The sequence below is a fragment of the Polistes canadensis genome, unplaced genomic scaffold (assembly GCF_001313835.1).
Source record: "Polistes canadensis isolate GaletaPanama2010 unplaced genomic scaffold, ASM131383v1 scaffold_100, whole genome shotgun sequence".
Taxonomy (NCBI): Eukaryota; Metazoa; Arthropoda; class Insecta; order Hymenoptera; family Vespidae; genus Polistes; species Polistes canadensis.
In genome coordinates this window covers 204795-222647 of record NW_014569647.1, presented here as the reverse complement: position 1 = coordinate 222647, position 17853 = coordinate 204795, and the positions used below count along the sequence as shown (strand labels likewise).

Genomic DNA, 17853 nt, shown 5'->3' with positions numbered 1-17853 from the left:
CATCGTCCCTCAACCAGGCCTGGAAGGTGCGCACAGACGCACACATTGACTAAAGCTAACCGGTATGTCGTTCGCTCTGCAAGCTATGGGGTCGGGTAGAGAGGGGAGGGGGGATGCTAGCGGGTGACATAGCCGATATCGCTAATTGCAAAAACCACCCTCGCTAAAATCGCCCGTGGCAACGACACCCGGACTTTTTAACGCGCGTTTCAACGAATATCGCGACGGCTACTGTTCTCGATAATCTCCTTTCTCCAACTATTTCACGTTTCTTTCTATATCATTTTGTTCTTTTGGCAGGATAACTGAAGCGAACAAAGTACAAACCGATAAAGATCTTTGCCATTTTCCCTAACACGACGAAACTCATTCCCGTATGTTATAACATTTTCTACGCGTACATAACACGTTAATACCCATGCATTTTCCATCGAGGTCATAGTTTCCTTCCTCTCTGTCTCACCATTTTATTCGACTTTATCTTTTTATTCACGAAATATTTTTCTCTCTCTCTCTCTCTCTTTTTTTCTATATTCGAAATGTATTCACTACGTTTTAATATTTGTGTATACGCTTGCATCTATATATATATATATGTATATACAGTTATATACACATATTCGTACGACGTTCATTCGGCCTAATAAATAAATGCAATAGCAATTTACACGTTTTGTTGCACGGCGAACGTTTTATCGCTCGTATCGATATAAATCCGTCCGAATAAACGCGTGCGCGCGAGAGAGAAAGAGAGAGAGAGAGAGAGGCGCGTAACACACGGAGAAAAAACGAGAACGGATTCGAGTTTATTTATTTTCCTTTGCCATTTTTATTTTTCCTTTATTTTTCGTGCGCGTTTCGGAAGAGAAAAAGAGATAGAGAGAGAGAGAGAGAGAGAGAGAGAGAGAGAGAGAGGGCAAATCTTGCTCGCGCATTAATTCCCTGTATTTTTTATACGGCCGATTAAGCAGTGCAGTCGATATTCTCGCAATAAAAATCGTTCGTTCGTATGTTCGTATGTTCGTTCGTTCGTTCGTTCGCTTACACACTCGTAGTCGAGAAATCGAAAAAAGATTTTAATATCATCCTTCCAATATAAATTTATAAAGAAGAAAAATAAATAATTCAGAGTCGATATATTGTAAAACAATTTTTTTTTCCTCCAACCCATTTTTTTTTAACCCTTCGTTTTTGTAATATATATATATATCGAATAAGGTCAATGTAAAATCGACTAAGCACGTGTATTGGAGGATGCTTTCAATACGTTCAAATGCAACAAGTTAGAGACGAAACGTAAACCACCTACGTTACGAACGGACGAAATCAAAAGTGAAACGAATGTAATTGTTTTCATTTATATTAGTCTTTACATCGTATAATTAACAAACGAACAAATACTGATTATTAATGAACGATCTAATGTATTTTTACGCAGTAATATGTAATAACAACACATAATATAATACAATAGATATTATTATAGGTGTTATATAAAATATCACATAGTAAAATATAATCCATTCGAAAAGGAAAATGTATTAATCTTATGATTAATTAGAACACGATATTTATAATATATGAAAAATTCGAATTTATTCTTCTTTGAGGAAAATTATTATTTTCGGTTAAAGCCATATATAGTAGATATCATAGACGTAGAAGTGAACGTAACGAAACGAGACAAACGCGTTACGTTAACAAAGTTTTTGCAGAAACACGTGCTAATGTCAGGAAATACGGAATAGCCGAGTCGGTAGAGACACACTGCGAGTGTCGCACCGTGTCCTCCGGCTAAACACATCGGGACTTTCAAAGTATCTCAAGCGAAACGACTCGAGCTTCTACAACTAAAGGTAGCTTCGTAGGAAGGAAGGTGGTGGTACGTATTTCAACGAGATACTCTCTCCGAGTTCGCTTTAAACCGGGTCAGTATTCAAAATTCCAAACTTTCTCGTTTTGCCGATGTATTTATATAGAGTAAAGTACTCGAAATAGTCTACCTAAAGAACATCCTTTTCTTTCTTCTTCTTTTTTTTCTTCTTCTTCTTCTTCTTCTTGTTATTTTATTAACAAAAATCATCAAGACTGAGTTATTATATTTCACGAAGAATATGCATTACTCACGTTCAATCGTGTGGGGAAACAAAAATGAAATTCTTTTCTCTTTCAATTGAAATTAAATAAAACGAACAAAATCATTTTAAGAAACATTTCATTCATCATCAAAAGTATTTCTTACTTATATTACTTCTGATTATTAAAACCATAACATCAAATGTGATGAAGTTACTAAGGTTGTTTGTATGAAATGCCTCATCCAGTATACATATGCATTACCACATATACGTATATATATATATATATGTATACATTTATCCACACAAAGTTTCCTCGTCGTCAGTTTCCATCGACATAATCGTTGTTCGCTATATCGATAAATGTTCGATCATGTTCGAAACTAATTGGGAGACACGACATCCGACTAATCAATTTTTCCGGACGCTCGAACGACTCCGACACGAATAAAAGTCGTTTATTATAGGACACGCCGTTAATTAAGCAAGGGGTACTTCGATGGAAAATATAAAAAAAAAAAGCAAAAAAACAAAAACAGGAGGGGAGAACAAAATGAGGGGGGACAAAATTTTTTTACTTTTTTTTTTTTTGTTGTCCATCATAATTTCATCTTCCGTCGTATATTCCACTAAGGGCGGGGGGAGAAGGGAGGGGGAGAAGGGAGAGGCTTATCGAAACGATAAAACGTAAAGTATATGTATACGCTAACCTAAATTTAATTCCGACGTGTACGAGTACGAGAGAACTGAAAATGATGTAGAGGGACCCAAAAATTTCAATTAAATCAAACGTGCAAATATTTCCCTTGTCTACAACGAAATAAATCCCATCAAATAATTACAGAAATCCAATCTCCCTATGTAAACAAAAAGAAAAAAGAAAAAAGAAGGAAGAAAAAAAATTATTGAATGTCTAATTTAAATTGTTCCTCTCCCCGCCAACCCCACGCCGTATTATTTTTTTTTCTTTTCGTTTTTCTTCCATCCGTGATTTTTGTTTTTTTCTCTCCCTCTTTTTTTTTTTTTTTTTTTTCTTTCCCTCTCTTTTATCTTTTCAGTCATTAAGACTCATCGGACGAGTTCTTAGTGTAACATTTATAAAGGTCAGTCAACAAAGGCCGACTCTTACGGTAATTAAGCATTTCGCCCGTACAGACTCCACAAACTGCAAGTAAAAACTAAATAAATACAGGTCTTTCTGTATCTACCCTCTCCCTCTCCCTCTCTCCTTCTCTCTCACTCTCTCTCTCTCTCTCTCTCTCTCTCTATCTCTATTTCTATCTCTATCTCTATCTAACTCTGTTTTTTATCTTTTTCTTTTTCTCTTACTGGATCCGAAGCACGAACGTGGAGATGTGGGTACGCGGCTACGTTGGATCTAAGCATGGGAGAGCTTGCGCAAATACAAAAGCTCACGGCTAAAGATAAACAGAAAGAGACTGTAAGCTGCAACGTAGCTTCCGGCAAGATGACTCGTCGTGAAAAGAAAGAAAGAGAGAGAAAGAGAGAGAAAAAAAGATAGAAAGCAACGGAGGAAAGATAAAGATAAAAAGATAAGGAAGAGAGAGAGAGAGAAAGAGAAACACGGCGTCGAAGCGAAAAACGTTAGAAAGTAGTGATAGTAAGAGATAGGGTGTAAAGGTGGGTGGGTGGTTGGTTAAAGGGGGTGGTATGGCGATCTTTCGAGTACGGATATAGAAAGAGAGAATGGAAGGAAAGCAAGACGAACGACAAAGCTTCAACAAAAAAAGGCGCCTATAAAGCTCTGACAACTATATATATATAGATATATACATATACTGCCAAAGGCTCTTGCCACTTTCGAAGAGGTCCTTCGTGAATCTACGGCCCTGAGCTCTCGCCCTATACTACTACCGAATAAACTTTCGTTCTGTGAGACTAAAGAAACAGAAAAAAAAAACGAGTGAGAGGGAGAGAGAGAGAGAATGAGAGAGAAAAGTGAGATAAAGAAAGAAAAAAAGAAGAAAATAAATACCGAATCTTCCCCGTTATTTCCAAAGAATTACGAAGAGCTTTCAAATCGTTTCGAATTGAAAAGGAATTGAAAATGCGTAGTAGTCGAAAAAGAAAAAAAAAAGAGAGGAAAGGGTTCGCAACGTTTGGAATAATTTTGGTTTTGTTTTGTTTTCATATTCGTTAGCGAATCTTTTATATTATCAATGTATCAGAAACGTGTTTTCTTTTTTTGTGGAGCAAGGATGATCGGTAAAATGAAGAATAATGATTAATTAGTTAAAACTATGATTTGTTTCTTATATAAATTGATATACGACAGATCGTAGGAAATATTATATATATAATAATCGATTTATTTTCATATTAGATTTTTTTTATATTTACTCACCTATTGTGACCGATACCAGAAACGTCGGCGATCGTTCTGTAACAAAAATATATACGAATGTATGATGAAAAAAAGAAAACTTTCGTAGTAGAAAGGTAATATTATAAGATATAATTTGAAAATAAAAAGTCAATGGTATATATATATATATATATATAGATCGTTTCTAATACTTCGTTCGATATTTCCTCTCACGTAGTTATTCGAGTTCCACGACGTTTTACTCCATGAACGTCGATAAGAAAGGATTAGAATGGTTTAAGAGGTGACCGTGGATAATTTACGGCACCTAATCTAGCTAACTTAACTTATAACGAGGTTAGTGGACTTTACTTCGTCAGCCATGAGACACAGAGATTCCTACTTTCAGAACTACGTGACATAACTCCTTATACCTTAGCGATTGTATATTTCTTCGTTTAAAAGAATAATTAATAAAAATTAATTTCCTACCAGTTTTTTTTTTCTTTTTCATTTTCTTTATCGATTAAATCAATTTGATAGAATAACGAAGAGAAATTGTTTTTCTTTTTTTTTTTTTATACTGGGGGGGGAAATACAATCGTTTCTAGGAAAACGAGAAATATTATCGTAAAGATCGTGAATCGAAAAAGATAAAAGAAGAAATATGAAAGAATTGTGATCGAGAAAAAATAAAATTGAAATAGCTAGAGTAAAACAACACAACACGTGCATCGATTAGCGTTCTATTATTTTGCAATGGCTAGTAGATATATAGATAGTGTATTATCGTCGAGCTTTTCGTAGTATTCTGCACATTGTCGGAAGATAGGATCGATTGAAAAACGCATATTTATTCCTGCGGGCTACATTCGATATAACGTACACCGATTATCCGTCGAATTTATCGCAAGGAATCTCTTATCCATGGTTTTGCATCAACGTTTCCATGTATATATATATATATATACGTGTGTATATACATTCGTGAAACATAATTTATTATCACGTCACGTTGCTAAAAATGTCTTACAGATTTTTATGTCCCTTTTTCTCGGACAAGATAAATTATAAGATCGTATAATACGCTTTGCTTTCTTTAGAATCTACTTTAAATAAAAAAAAAAAAGAAATATGAGAATCCTATAATAACAATAATAATAATAACGAAAAAAAATATATACAAATACATATTATATCTATTGAGAACGAATTTAATGAGAGATATATTTATTACGTTGAATAATTTCATAATCCTGGGAGGAAAAAAAAAAATAGAACAGCTAAATGTAAATGTAAGAACACTTTTTAATTATCATCATCCAGAAATACATTCATTAAGAAAAATTTAAACGATATATATATATATATATATATATATATATACACACACATATAAAGTCGATAACATAATATTAGTTCGTATAAATCGACATAATCTATCCTGACAGCATCTTGATAGCTTCATGCAATTCTCTCCTACATCTTTTTCAGCTTACGTAGCACCTGCGATAAATCAGACACTTCCGTTACCGAATTGGGTCAAAATCATTACGCGTCGCTTCTCTATATACGCCAGAGAGAGGCTTAGAGATCTCGAGGTTGCTTGTTCAACTTGAATTACTAGCAGTAAATTGTTATCGTTGCTAGGAACATATCTATCGATATCATCGCATTCCAATGTACACTGATGATAATGCATAACGCGAATCGATTCGACCTGTATACGCGAGACCTGCTTTAAAGACGCATGAACGAACGAGTTCCGATGGACCGATCCTAATTCATCGTTGTCTTCCAATCAAGTTTGTGTCTCTAATCACGATTAATTTGTGTGTGTGTGTGTGTGTATAACGGAATGTTAACGCAAACGATAGAAAGATATATAGGATATATATAGAAGAAAGATATACAATGATTTAAAGCATACAGATTTTTATATAATAATTTTTAAAAAATAATCAATGAAATATAATTGTGTATTTTTTTTCTCATATTTTATTTCTTTATAAAACAATATTCGTTAGGCGCGCGTAACCGTGTATTTTCGATACGATTGTCTACAAACGAAATCTGAACACGATAATAATCGTTCGATCATGGACAAAAGCTCTAAACGTATATTATACAAACGGTATCCATTTTCATGCATACTATCGAAATACACAGAGAAAAGCATACGCTTGCAATATGGACGATCTGAAAACTGGTAAATTTAATCAGTGAAATTAGAGAATTACTTAAAAAAAAAACAATTATATAGCTTAATGATAAATCGTTGTATGAGTATATAAAAACAAAACGTTTCAATGGATAAATTGTGATACTTTTGAAAATCTATACCTGTTATGACGAAAACGTGTTAATTGATATTAATTAATAAATTTAATTAGACCGAGATACGAAATATAAGATGATACTAACCCCATGAAATATTCGTTGATGATCTATAATATCAATCATACGAATAAAATCGAACAATTCTAACGTCAAAACATATAGAGAAATTAGAGATTAATTAATACATTCTCAAAGAATATTCTATATTTCCATTTAACACAATATTGGTATTGAAATCTCTTTTATTTTAATTTTATATAAAACGTGGAAAAATAACTAAATAAAAAAAAAAAAATAAAATAAAAAAAAAGAAAAAAAGACAATAATTCTCCGGGAACCAAGATGTGAACAATAAAAATTTCTGTTAAATCGTATTCAATGAGTTACGTATATAAAAATGTATACCATTGTTCGGCATGAGAGAATAGTTCTTTATGAAGACAAAGAAAAATATATATGGGAAAAAAATGATTAGAGAAAAAGGGAAAAAGAGAAAGAGAGAGAGAGAGAGAGAGAGAGAGAGAGATTGAGGGGATACAGATTGAGCGGAACGTAACGTGTTAAGCGTAACAACAGTATGTGGCTCCTTGACTGAAGTTAAAGAGAAAGAACAAGTATGTGTGGAGGGTGTTTCGTTGGTTGTAGGGGAAGGAAAAGGAAGGAAGGAAGAAAGGGACGAAGTGGAGGGGGATGGAAAGGGTCGACTAGGTCTCGACAACTCCTACAACTTCACAATAGCTTCGTCCTATACGCCACAAGAGCGGAATAAACTTTCCTCGTGTAACTTTAAAATTGATGATCGCGCTGGTATAACGTAAGTATATCCGTAGTAACGTAATAAAGCACGTCACTGCCGAGGTTTATCGAAGCGAAAGCGTACCTATGTACGTGCTACGAGAAAAGGGAAGAATACTACGAGAACTAAGAAGAAGAAGAAGAAGAAGAAGAAGAAGAAGAATAAGAATAAGAAAGAAGAATCACGATTTTAGAAAAGCAAATTTTTATGGCACGTATCCACTTTGAAAGTGAATAAGTGTGTTTGTATTTCTATGCTTTCGTTGACAATCGTTCGTATATATTTTTTTTTGTGTGAATGAATATAACTCATTCGTGTGAATGAAACGTAATTAAAGATTGATATAAGTAAATGTAAATTGAGATTAAATGAAAATATGATTACGTATAAATCATTCAAATCTAACTTCAAAGGTAGATAAGAATAATATTGTGTTAAGTTTAAAATGATTTGGAATTTATGTTGTGGCGAGAAAAATAAAATAAAATAAAATATATAAAAGAGATAATTCGAGGTAAAGTAACGTGTGGGAGAGAGAAAAAAGTGAAAATGTTTCATCGAGAAATCTGACGACACGAGTCGAGGGGTGATCCTATGAAAATCTCCTTGAACCTAATAGAAGATTCGATGCAAAATCCTCGTGAAGCTAGGCATTCGAGAACTAAGTAAAGCCGATTCGAAACAGCTGCTGCGTAGCTCGTAAAATGGGAATGTTGCGTAGGAAATCGCTGACACCTACCCAAGTAGAAAAATCCCTCGTTGCTTTTTTTCTCTCATTTTATTTCGTAAAGGACTCTAACATTATAATATTCCCTAATCCTTACTAAAACGCGTCGTCACGTGTTATTTCTAATTTCGAATATCGTCTCGCGAATGTATAAGCTAATATCGAAAATAAATTCTACATTTTACAAATATAGATTTTTTTTCGAACAACACACGATTGCGTATTAACTATTATAAAACTGTAATGAAAAATGTTATCTCTGTAATATAAACATTAATCGAATTTCGTATAAAATCCGCATAGCAAACGTATCTTTCAAATATAAAACGTTTATATTTTGATAAAAAGGGGGCAAAACAAATAAATATATAAATTCGTTGCGTATACACAGAAACCCAGTTATATACAGGGGAGAGGGCGCATTTAGAAAAATGTCGAGATACGTTTAAAAACTTCTAAACGAAATAGGAAAAATTTCATTTTCATCAAAAGTTACATGGAGTAAAATGTTACGCGCCCTAGTGATTTCACAAGCGTTGAGCAAAGCACGTAACAGCATCATGCTAGTGCTTGAAAAGTATAGTAGTAAAGTACGAAAAATTCAGGTCGAAGTCGAAAATTACCGTTGACGTGTATCAACGACGCTTGGGATCGATATTTGCCAACTATCGAAGGAAACTTTCGAAATCCTTTGAAAGGCTATTGGAAGTGGCTCGCGGCTGTAAAGCGACAGTAGCGTGTCGATATATTTCGTCGGAGAGACTGGTTTAACGGCACGTCGACCGATTGTCGAGGGAAATTCAATGCGAATTTCAAACCAGACTCCGTATATTCCTTACACATTAATGACAGAGTACGTCCATATTCACAATAGGTAATACCAATCAGAATTTCTCCGAGTAATAATAATAATAATCATCAACAAATCTAATAACAAATTTAATCAATCATTACAAAAGTAACACAGATCGATATATCGAATAATAACTATAGGAAAAATACGCGTTAAAAATGTATAACAATATTAATATATTATATTATATATTGTATCTCGTGTCCCAGATAATAATATCGATTTTCAACAGATTATCCTGTAAGATAAGATAAAACCCAATTTCTCGATCCCTCCCACTCCCCCAATCCTCCAGTCATGCTATCCCTGCGTGTCTAGTTAGGGTGACGGTAGAGTTAATTGTCAGTGAGTAACGCCTGGAACGCCTAAGTAAGATTTAACTTGCTGCAACGCAACGTGATTCGGTTATAACTCGATATTAACTGTAACGAAGCACGTCTTGCCTACTCCGTTGAGCTCGAAGTACCATCGGGTTAGCCAAGGACCTTACGTTGCAAAGCTTTAGCAAGCATGTACAGGGGCTCAACGAACGGACAGGAAGGAGACATGCAAGAGAAGGAAATTGAGGAGAAGGAGAAGGAGGAGATTGCTATAGTCGAACCTAAGACATAGAGTCGAGTAACTGTTACGGCATATACTACCGTGTCAGTATTGACAAACATCTTCATTAGCTGGCACCGGTACTCGTACCTACTATCACAACTACTACTAGGTAGCAGCCATTGCTGTTGCTGCTGCTACTGATGCTACTGCCACTTGTGTACTGTTTACCTATACGCATTGTACAATCCCCTTTCTCCATCTCTCTGTCTCTCTTTCTCTCTCTGCCTGTCTCTCTCTCTCTCTCTCTCTCACTCCCTTTCTCATTCTATCTGTAACGATCTACACACGACTACCCCACACGTGCTTTCGTCATTGTGGACACAGACAGTGATTTCGTCCGGATTGGCACTCGATGCGAATTAAGCCGACACGTTTGCCGCGACGCGTTAACTCTTACGAGACGATTAGTTGAACTGGCTAATCGAGGAGATCGTTCTCTATGTGATCTGTTGTTCACTCTTACGATAATCTAACAAACCCTTTCTTGTTCTCTCTCTATTTTTATAATGATAGAATAGATTAATGCAAAGTACGTTATTAATGTAATCCGTAGACAAAAAAATGTTTAATGTTATTGAAAAAAAAAGGATGAGAGGTTAAATAAAGTTCTAACCGAATCACATATATCGTGGTTCTGTTTGAGGAGCTCTTATTGTTAGTTAAGAAACTTTGCAACTTCAATTATCCGATCTTTTTCCTTTTATCGCAAAAAGAAATAAAATGAAAGGTAGACCAAGTCGAGGAAGTCAATATCTACGGACAAAGGAAAGTTGCAATACTGCAAAAACCTCTTTAAAATAGAACCCACACCGATTATTAGATAGTAGTGGTGTGGTAGAGATAGTAACCGGTACGGGTCTGATTTTGATCCTAATCCATCTTCACCGAGGCTCGGGCAAATTCGAGTGAGTTTTCAAAAGAACATAAAGTTCTTACGGAAGGTTAATTGGTGCTTTGTGTAAAATACATCTTTTAGTACGTCCTGTTATCTGCTTGTCGTAGTTACCTTTTGTATCAGTAACGTTGAACTTGCTAAGAAAGGAAAACCGAGAAAGTAATACGCAAGCAAGTATATACGTAAAATACAATTTATACAAGAAAACGATTCTAACTATTTCTTCCCTCCTTCCCTTCTTCCCTCCTTCCCTCCTTCTTTCCTTTCTTCTCTTTTCGTTAATATATAATTTTCTTTCTCTATAACCACCGTCGTCTTATATTATACATTCTCTTATTTCTTCCAACTAACAAATCCACGTTTAATTAACAAAAAGAATCTGTTTTTGACGTTTGTTCGTTGGAAATGATAAACCGCGTTCGAGACTAAAGAATTTTATCAATGTACACTTTTTTTAATAACATAGTAATATTCGTTTCTCGCGCCAACGATTGCGAATAAAAAAAAGTTTACCCGTGTTTTTCTTGTTCTTTTTTTTTGTGTTTCCTTTCTTTCTACTCCGTCAAAATAAAATAAAAAAAAGGAAAGAAAGATATAGAAAGAAGAGGAAGAAAAGAAAAGAAAAGAAAAAAGAAAAAAGATAAAAAGAAAAAAAAAAAGAGAGAAAGGGTCGAAAGAGGAAATCCGATCAGAACTAGCGACGCGGTGTAATAAATTCTGATTCATCGGCATTTATGAATTTATTACTTCGAGAAAGAACGAGAAAGAACGAGAAAGAGATTACGAGTCTGCACATCTCACGCGCTTCGTAAATTTTGTACCTTAGAAGAAATGCATCTCCGTTACTCTCTCGGCTTATCGGACCTCTCCAAGCTTTTTCTATTTTTCTCTCTTCGACGGAAGAAAAAGCTTTGGGGGAAGATATAGCTTTTCTCTCGCGCTGATTTCAACCTTCTTCTTCTTCTTCTTCTTCTTCTTCTTCTCCTTCTTGGAAACGATAAACTAATTCGTCGAAACTACCTGCTTTTCTTCGGCGGAATCGATAAGTAGATTCTGGAAAATTCGTGGATTGCACTTTGCGGTGAAATAAGATAAGATTTGAGGAATGGAACAAACAAAAAAACATATCTATATACTACCTTTTTATTTTTTTCTTTAAACAAAAACATCATAATAAATAAATATCATAGGAAAATTTCTTTTCGAATATTTTCTTCCTAATTTTTACTCAATGATTCAGAAATATCTCGAATATGTAATCAATGTCGTTAAGAAATATATAGATTATTACATAGAATACTTATTTATTATATTACACGACAGAAAAGAGTAAAGAATTCTTATAGTTCAGCGTCTAAAGTTACTCCTGTTGTATTATGAACGAAAGTGCATAGGTGTTGGAAAAAGTGGCGTATTTTAACAACGCGCTAATTTCAGACTCTTCGCGTTAATCTACTGCAGCAGTAGCAGCAGCAGCAGCAGCAATAGTAGTAGTAGTAGTAGTAGTAGTAGTAATAGTAGTAGTAACATAACGTTTCCGCAGCTTCTAAATGCCATTAACGTTAGCTTGCACTAACGAAATTCCTTTTTAGCTCATCCAAAGAGAATTTACCGCAACAAAATTTTCTTTTCGTTTGAATAACAAATACAAAAAGAAAAATGGAGGAACAAAAAAATTCCTTTTATTAAGTATAATAATAATATTTTTTTATTTTTCTTGTGAAACGTCTTGCAACGATAATGGAATTAAAAAAAAAAAAAAAAAATGTAAGAACGAAGAACAAAATAAAGAAAAAAAAGATATTAGTCAGATAAGAAAGAAAGAAAGAAAGAAAAAAAGATTGGGGGAGTATTAATTAATCATTCGTTGAGTAAGTAAAACAATAAATTTAATGACACCGACATTCCTCTCTCTCTCTCTCTCCTCTCTACACATAGCAAACTAACGATCGGCAGTTTTATTAGTGTTGCGTGATAGTGGTTGTGAAGTGAAGAAGGGGGATGGAAGCGTTAGAGGCGTGTGGGATGGGCGTCGCAAACCGTATATACACCGCGGCGGCTTTAACTCGCGACAATTTAACGGGGATTAATTATCGCACGTGCACCTGCACGTTTCCCTATTCTCTCTCTCTCTCTCTCTCTCTCTCTCTCTCTCTCTCTCTCTTTCTCTCTTTCTCTTTCTCTATTTTTCTCTCACTCATACTCTGCGTCCACCAGGCTGCTCGTGTACAATACCACGCTTGAAAGTGGGTCGATGGACGAAGCTTTTATTTTTTCTCTCTCTCTCTCTCTCTTTTCTCCTCCCACAACGCACACTTCGCGTAATTGGAACCTTTATTTAGCAAAATTGTTTCGTTGCAGGAATAGAAAGAAAAAGGTAGAAAGAAAAGAAGAATGCGCCGCGTTGGATTGCAATACGTATGAGACACGAAAAAAGAAGGTGGTGGGTGGTGTGGTGTGGTGTGGTGTGGTGTGGAGGTGGAGGTGGTGGTAGTTGAAGGGAGAATGAAGGGAAGAAGAAGGAAAAGAAGAAAGTTGAAATTACTGGATTTCGGATTTTCTCTCGCAATCCTTTGCTCGTATTCCTGTGGCGCAATATGAGGTGGAATCGAGGGTTGGGGTTGGTGGTGTTGTTGTTGAGGGGGGTTGGGTAATGCAGCAAGAGGGTGGTAGGCGAGTTCGATGCCATTAACAGGAACCTGACGAGTGGCCGATGCTACTAGAAAGCCGTCGCTGGCTCTTCGCTAGTTGCGATGCAAGGAAGTAATGGTCATAATCCTGTTACCAATTCCATTTGTCGAAACAAACGAATTCCTGCCGGTACGTGCCGCCGTTACGCGTATCCACTCCATTGTCACTAATACAGTTTCTCTAGCATCCCTCTCTTTCTCTCTCTTTCTCTTTCTCTCTTTCTATCTATGTTCGTTTCTCTTCTACCCCTCTTCTCTTTCTCATTCTCTCTCTATATATATAGATATATATTTCTCTTATTCATCGCCACCTTCGCATCGTTTCTCTCAGGTTTGCACCAAGCATCGACCGAGACTCGGTTTTCAAACAGTAAATGCGTTGCTCGTGTATTCCTATCAGATTTTCTCTATATCTTTCTCACAGATCTTATTCGATCTTTTCTTATTGAATATGCACATTGCATAGTAGAAAATAATCGGTAATAACGTAGAGTAAACTAATATTGTATTAAAGATATATATTATATATGTATGATATATAATATAATGTTCTTAATATAATATCATAGATATTTTCGTTAAAGTCGAATGAATAAATAAAATTAATATTAGTCAGGATAAAAATAAATTCGAACTTATTCGCACACAAGGAAAAGAAAAACAATAATAATTTTCTAAATAAACGAACGATAAATAATTAATCTAAATTCTATACATTATAATATAATATCTCTAATCGTTAATATTTTGTCCGTGATAGAAAAAAAAATTACATAAAGTATACTCGAGAGTAAGTAAATAAATAAATCGTATTATTACTAAGAATATAACTAACGATCGTTGCGAATCGAATAGGTATATCTCACATTAGATGCGTAAATGGATGCGCGAGTTGGTGCCATTATTTCCTAGAATAGAATCATTTTCAATGCTATTATTCTGAGTATACCCGCAGTGCAGTCCAACGGATAGACACAATGGCGATGTTTGCACTATCGAAGCTCAGACCCCGCACCCATTCAATCTCCCACTCCTCACTCTCTCTCTCTCTCTCTCTCTCTCTCTCTCTCTCTCTCTCTCTCTCTAACGTGCATATATAGACGGCTGAGTAGATTAGTCTGATAGTCGGTGGGGTGGTGGTAGTGGTAACGGTGGTACAGGGTAGGGCTGCCGAGACACGATATGCTCACCAGATTGATAATACCGGTTACATCAGGTTCGAACGGCCCAACAGATAAGTAGAACCGGCTGCAGATGACGCTCTACTCGAGCATGTACGCCACTGTGCTTAATTGCTTGTAACTGACGGATCACGATGTCGAGTCGAAAGGTCAAGTGACTCCCCTTTACCCCCCACCCAACCAACCCCCACCCAACCTCTCTCTTCCCTAACGACGACGACTGCCACGATGGGGGTGTGTAACGGGTTCTATATACGCATATCTTCTTCCTCCTCCTCTCTTTATGTGTATATATATATATATATTTCTATGTCTCTCTATATCACCTACTTTACTCTTACCCTAACACCGTATTTAGTGTAGAACCTACATTTCGTCTATTTCAAACCCACTCACCCTCCACCCTCCCATTTTCCATTTCCTATTTACCAACTCTCTCACTCCCACTTCTATCGGTCACCGGTATCCTAATCCACCCTACTTGATTCTTCCTAAACCCTCACCACCACCCCCACGTCCCCGCCCCCATTTATCCAGTTCTCATATATACCGATCGACCGCGGGGAATTGTTCTACTATTCTCTCATCTCATTCTGATTCTATTTTCTATCTCTTTCTTTCTCTAACAATTGTCCTATCCCAACGGCGTCGTCGTCGTCGTCGTTTCGGATTTTAATGTAGGTCAGTGGACCCAGATCGATGGAAAGTCGTACACCTTACGGTAGTTCGAGAAATCCTTGGGAAAGCTTTGAGATGATAACAATAAGAAGACGGGAAAGTAGAATAAAAAAAAGAAAAAAAAAAAAGAAAAAGGAAGTAGAAGATGAGAGACAGAAAGAGAGAGACGAATTTTTCTTTTTCTTTTTATTTCGTTTCCAACTACTTTGTTATAAATTATATAAATTTTCGATGGAACTTCTCGTTGAAAGTTGGGCAAAATTATTTTCTTCTTTTCTTTTCTTTCTTTTCTTTTTTTTTTTTTTTTCTTTACCTTCCATCCTTCCCTTCTTTCTTTATCATCCGCCCTCTCATCGAGAAAATCTAATATCTTGCTTTTGACGGTTTTTCTCTCTCGGTTTAGATAGTTGGAAAATAATAAAAAGAAAAAGAAGATAGAAAAAAAAAAGGGATGCGAGAGAAACGAGGGGGGAAAAGATTATTGAAGATCGGGCGTTTAAAAATTATTTGTACAAAGTACCGAGTCTAGAAAGAAAGAATCGAGAACGATCACGGTGTTGTTACTGAACTCGAGAAAAATGAAAAAAAAGAAAAAAAGACAAGAGAAAAATAAAGAACAAGAAAAGAAAGAGAGCAGAAGCCTTCACAAGCATCAACGCGAAATGCCAAGAAAAAGTTTCAAGTCAAAGGGGGGTTGGAGGGAGGTGGGACCCACGTTTTAAATGTTTTCCTTCGTTATATTATCGAGAAATCAATAAAATAGAGAGAGAGAGAGAGAGAGAGAGATAGAGAGAGACGAGTAGGTGCAACCCGATTCTCTTTCTTTCTCTTTCACGAAGTAAAGAAAATCACGAGGCAACAAACTTGCGTATATAAAAATAAATAAGAAAACTAAAAGCCAACCCAAAGAGAAAAACCAAGAATCCTCAAATGTTTTTTTCTTTTTTCGCGCGTACAATTTTTGATTATTTTCTTTCTTTCCCTCTCTCTCTCTCTCAATCTTTCTCTCTGTCTAAGCTAGAAAACTCAAGAACCGTAAATGAAAACTTTTCGTCGTTGCGCCCACCTATACCCCCTTTCCTCTTGTTCCCTCACCCCTGTTCCTCATTCCACAGCTTTATCAAAGTTAATTTACTCGAAGCGAATTCGCAAAAAGTCGTAAATTGCGGCAACGTAGACGACGACGAACGATACATCTTTCTTGACGGGAATTCAAAGTTTTATGGTTTAGGAGTGCAGAGGAATGCACTTGGCGAGGAGTTGGATGAACGCTGGTGAGAGGACCACGGAAATATTGAGGACGCATTTTGAGGGCGCTTGACCGTGGATGACGCGATAAACTTTACGATCCTGAGAGCTACCGGCTCGTAATGGATTTGCAATATGTTTCGAACGTAACACACTAACTCTTCGTGCGTGTTTATTTGTGTATTTGTGTGTGTGTGTGTGTGTGTGTGTGAATATGTATGCATTTATATCGAACGAACGAGACGAGGCGAGACCGAGTTACTAGAAAACGTTAAAAAAAAAAAAGAAAAGAGAAAAAACCAAAAGAAGGTTTTCCTCTCGTCCTTTGAAAGATTAACGACGTTGGAAAATCTTGCGTGAGCTTTACGTGCACCTGACGCACTTTCCTAACAACAAAAAATTCATCCGTAATTTTTCTCCCAATATAATCATACGGCTATGATTAAATTGTTTGTATAAAAAAAAAAAATAACAAAACAAAAATATATATATATATATATATGTAAAACTTTATAATATACGCTTGTGTTATAAAGAAAATATATTGCCGCGTGATCGTTATGTTAAAAAGTAAAATAAAGAAAAAATTACGAAATAATTTAAATAATTTGAATTTCTTTCACAATGTTTATTTTCAACTTTATTAACGTCGTTGTTGTTGTTATTTTTTCCTCTACTTTTTTATTCTATTATTAATACTTTCTATTAATACATCTTCTCATGCAAATATACTTGGACGAAAACCAATACGATTGACCTATAAAAATACGTTAGAGAAAAAAAAGAAAAAAAAAAATATATATATTGAGCAATATCAACGCGAGTTATTTGCAAAAAATTTTGTTTTCGCAAAGCGTCGTTTTTGATCTACATTTTTCTCCTAAAAATACGATAACAAAGTGACCTATATAAGTATATACGTAGGGAGGGGGAAAAAAAAGTTATGTGACGTCGGGACAGGTGACAAGAATCTTGTTTGTATACTTGCTTCTCCCACCTGATGTATATTTCGTTCCTGAAAATAGGTTAGCGTATCAACCTATATTATTTCCTAGAAAACCAATTTCCCTTGAAGCGTGCATAAATATTATAATAATGTACACTCTCGATGTGTGTGGAAAAATTGAATAAAATATTCTTGATAAATAACACATTCGAATGTTAAATGATAAAAGAAATTAAAAAGAAAAACAAAACAAAACAAAACAATAAAATACAAATAGCGTAACAGTGTAAAACAATTTCGAAAGATGAAATAACATTTCGTATGGAAAATATATTCGACTTTCTTGTTGCGAATCCTCGTGAATTAAATTTATATAAGTTTTATCAGTTAACATTTGTTGATCCGAATGAAAAAAAGTATTCCTCTTAAAACCTAACGTTAAAGAAAAAAAGAATTAATATAAAAAATCTCGTCTCGAAGGTATTAATATTA

The 17853-nt window shown here is 35.2% G+C and overlaps 1 protein-coding gene across 1 annotated transcript in view; it reads right to left on the bottom strand.

Annotated features, from left to right (window-relative positions):
* The window catches only part of LOC106787423, a 217659-nt gene that overhangs the window by 81771 nt on the left and 118035 nt on the right, over window positions 1-17853 (bottom strand). The window contains exon 2 of the mRNA XM_014749766.1: window positions 4444-4479. The gene's annotated coding sequence lies outside the window, so the exon portion shown is untranslated. The remainder of the gene's footprint in view (window positions 1-4443; window positions 4480-17853) is intronic.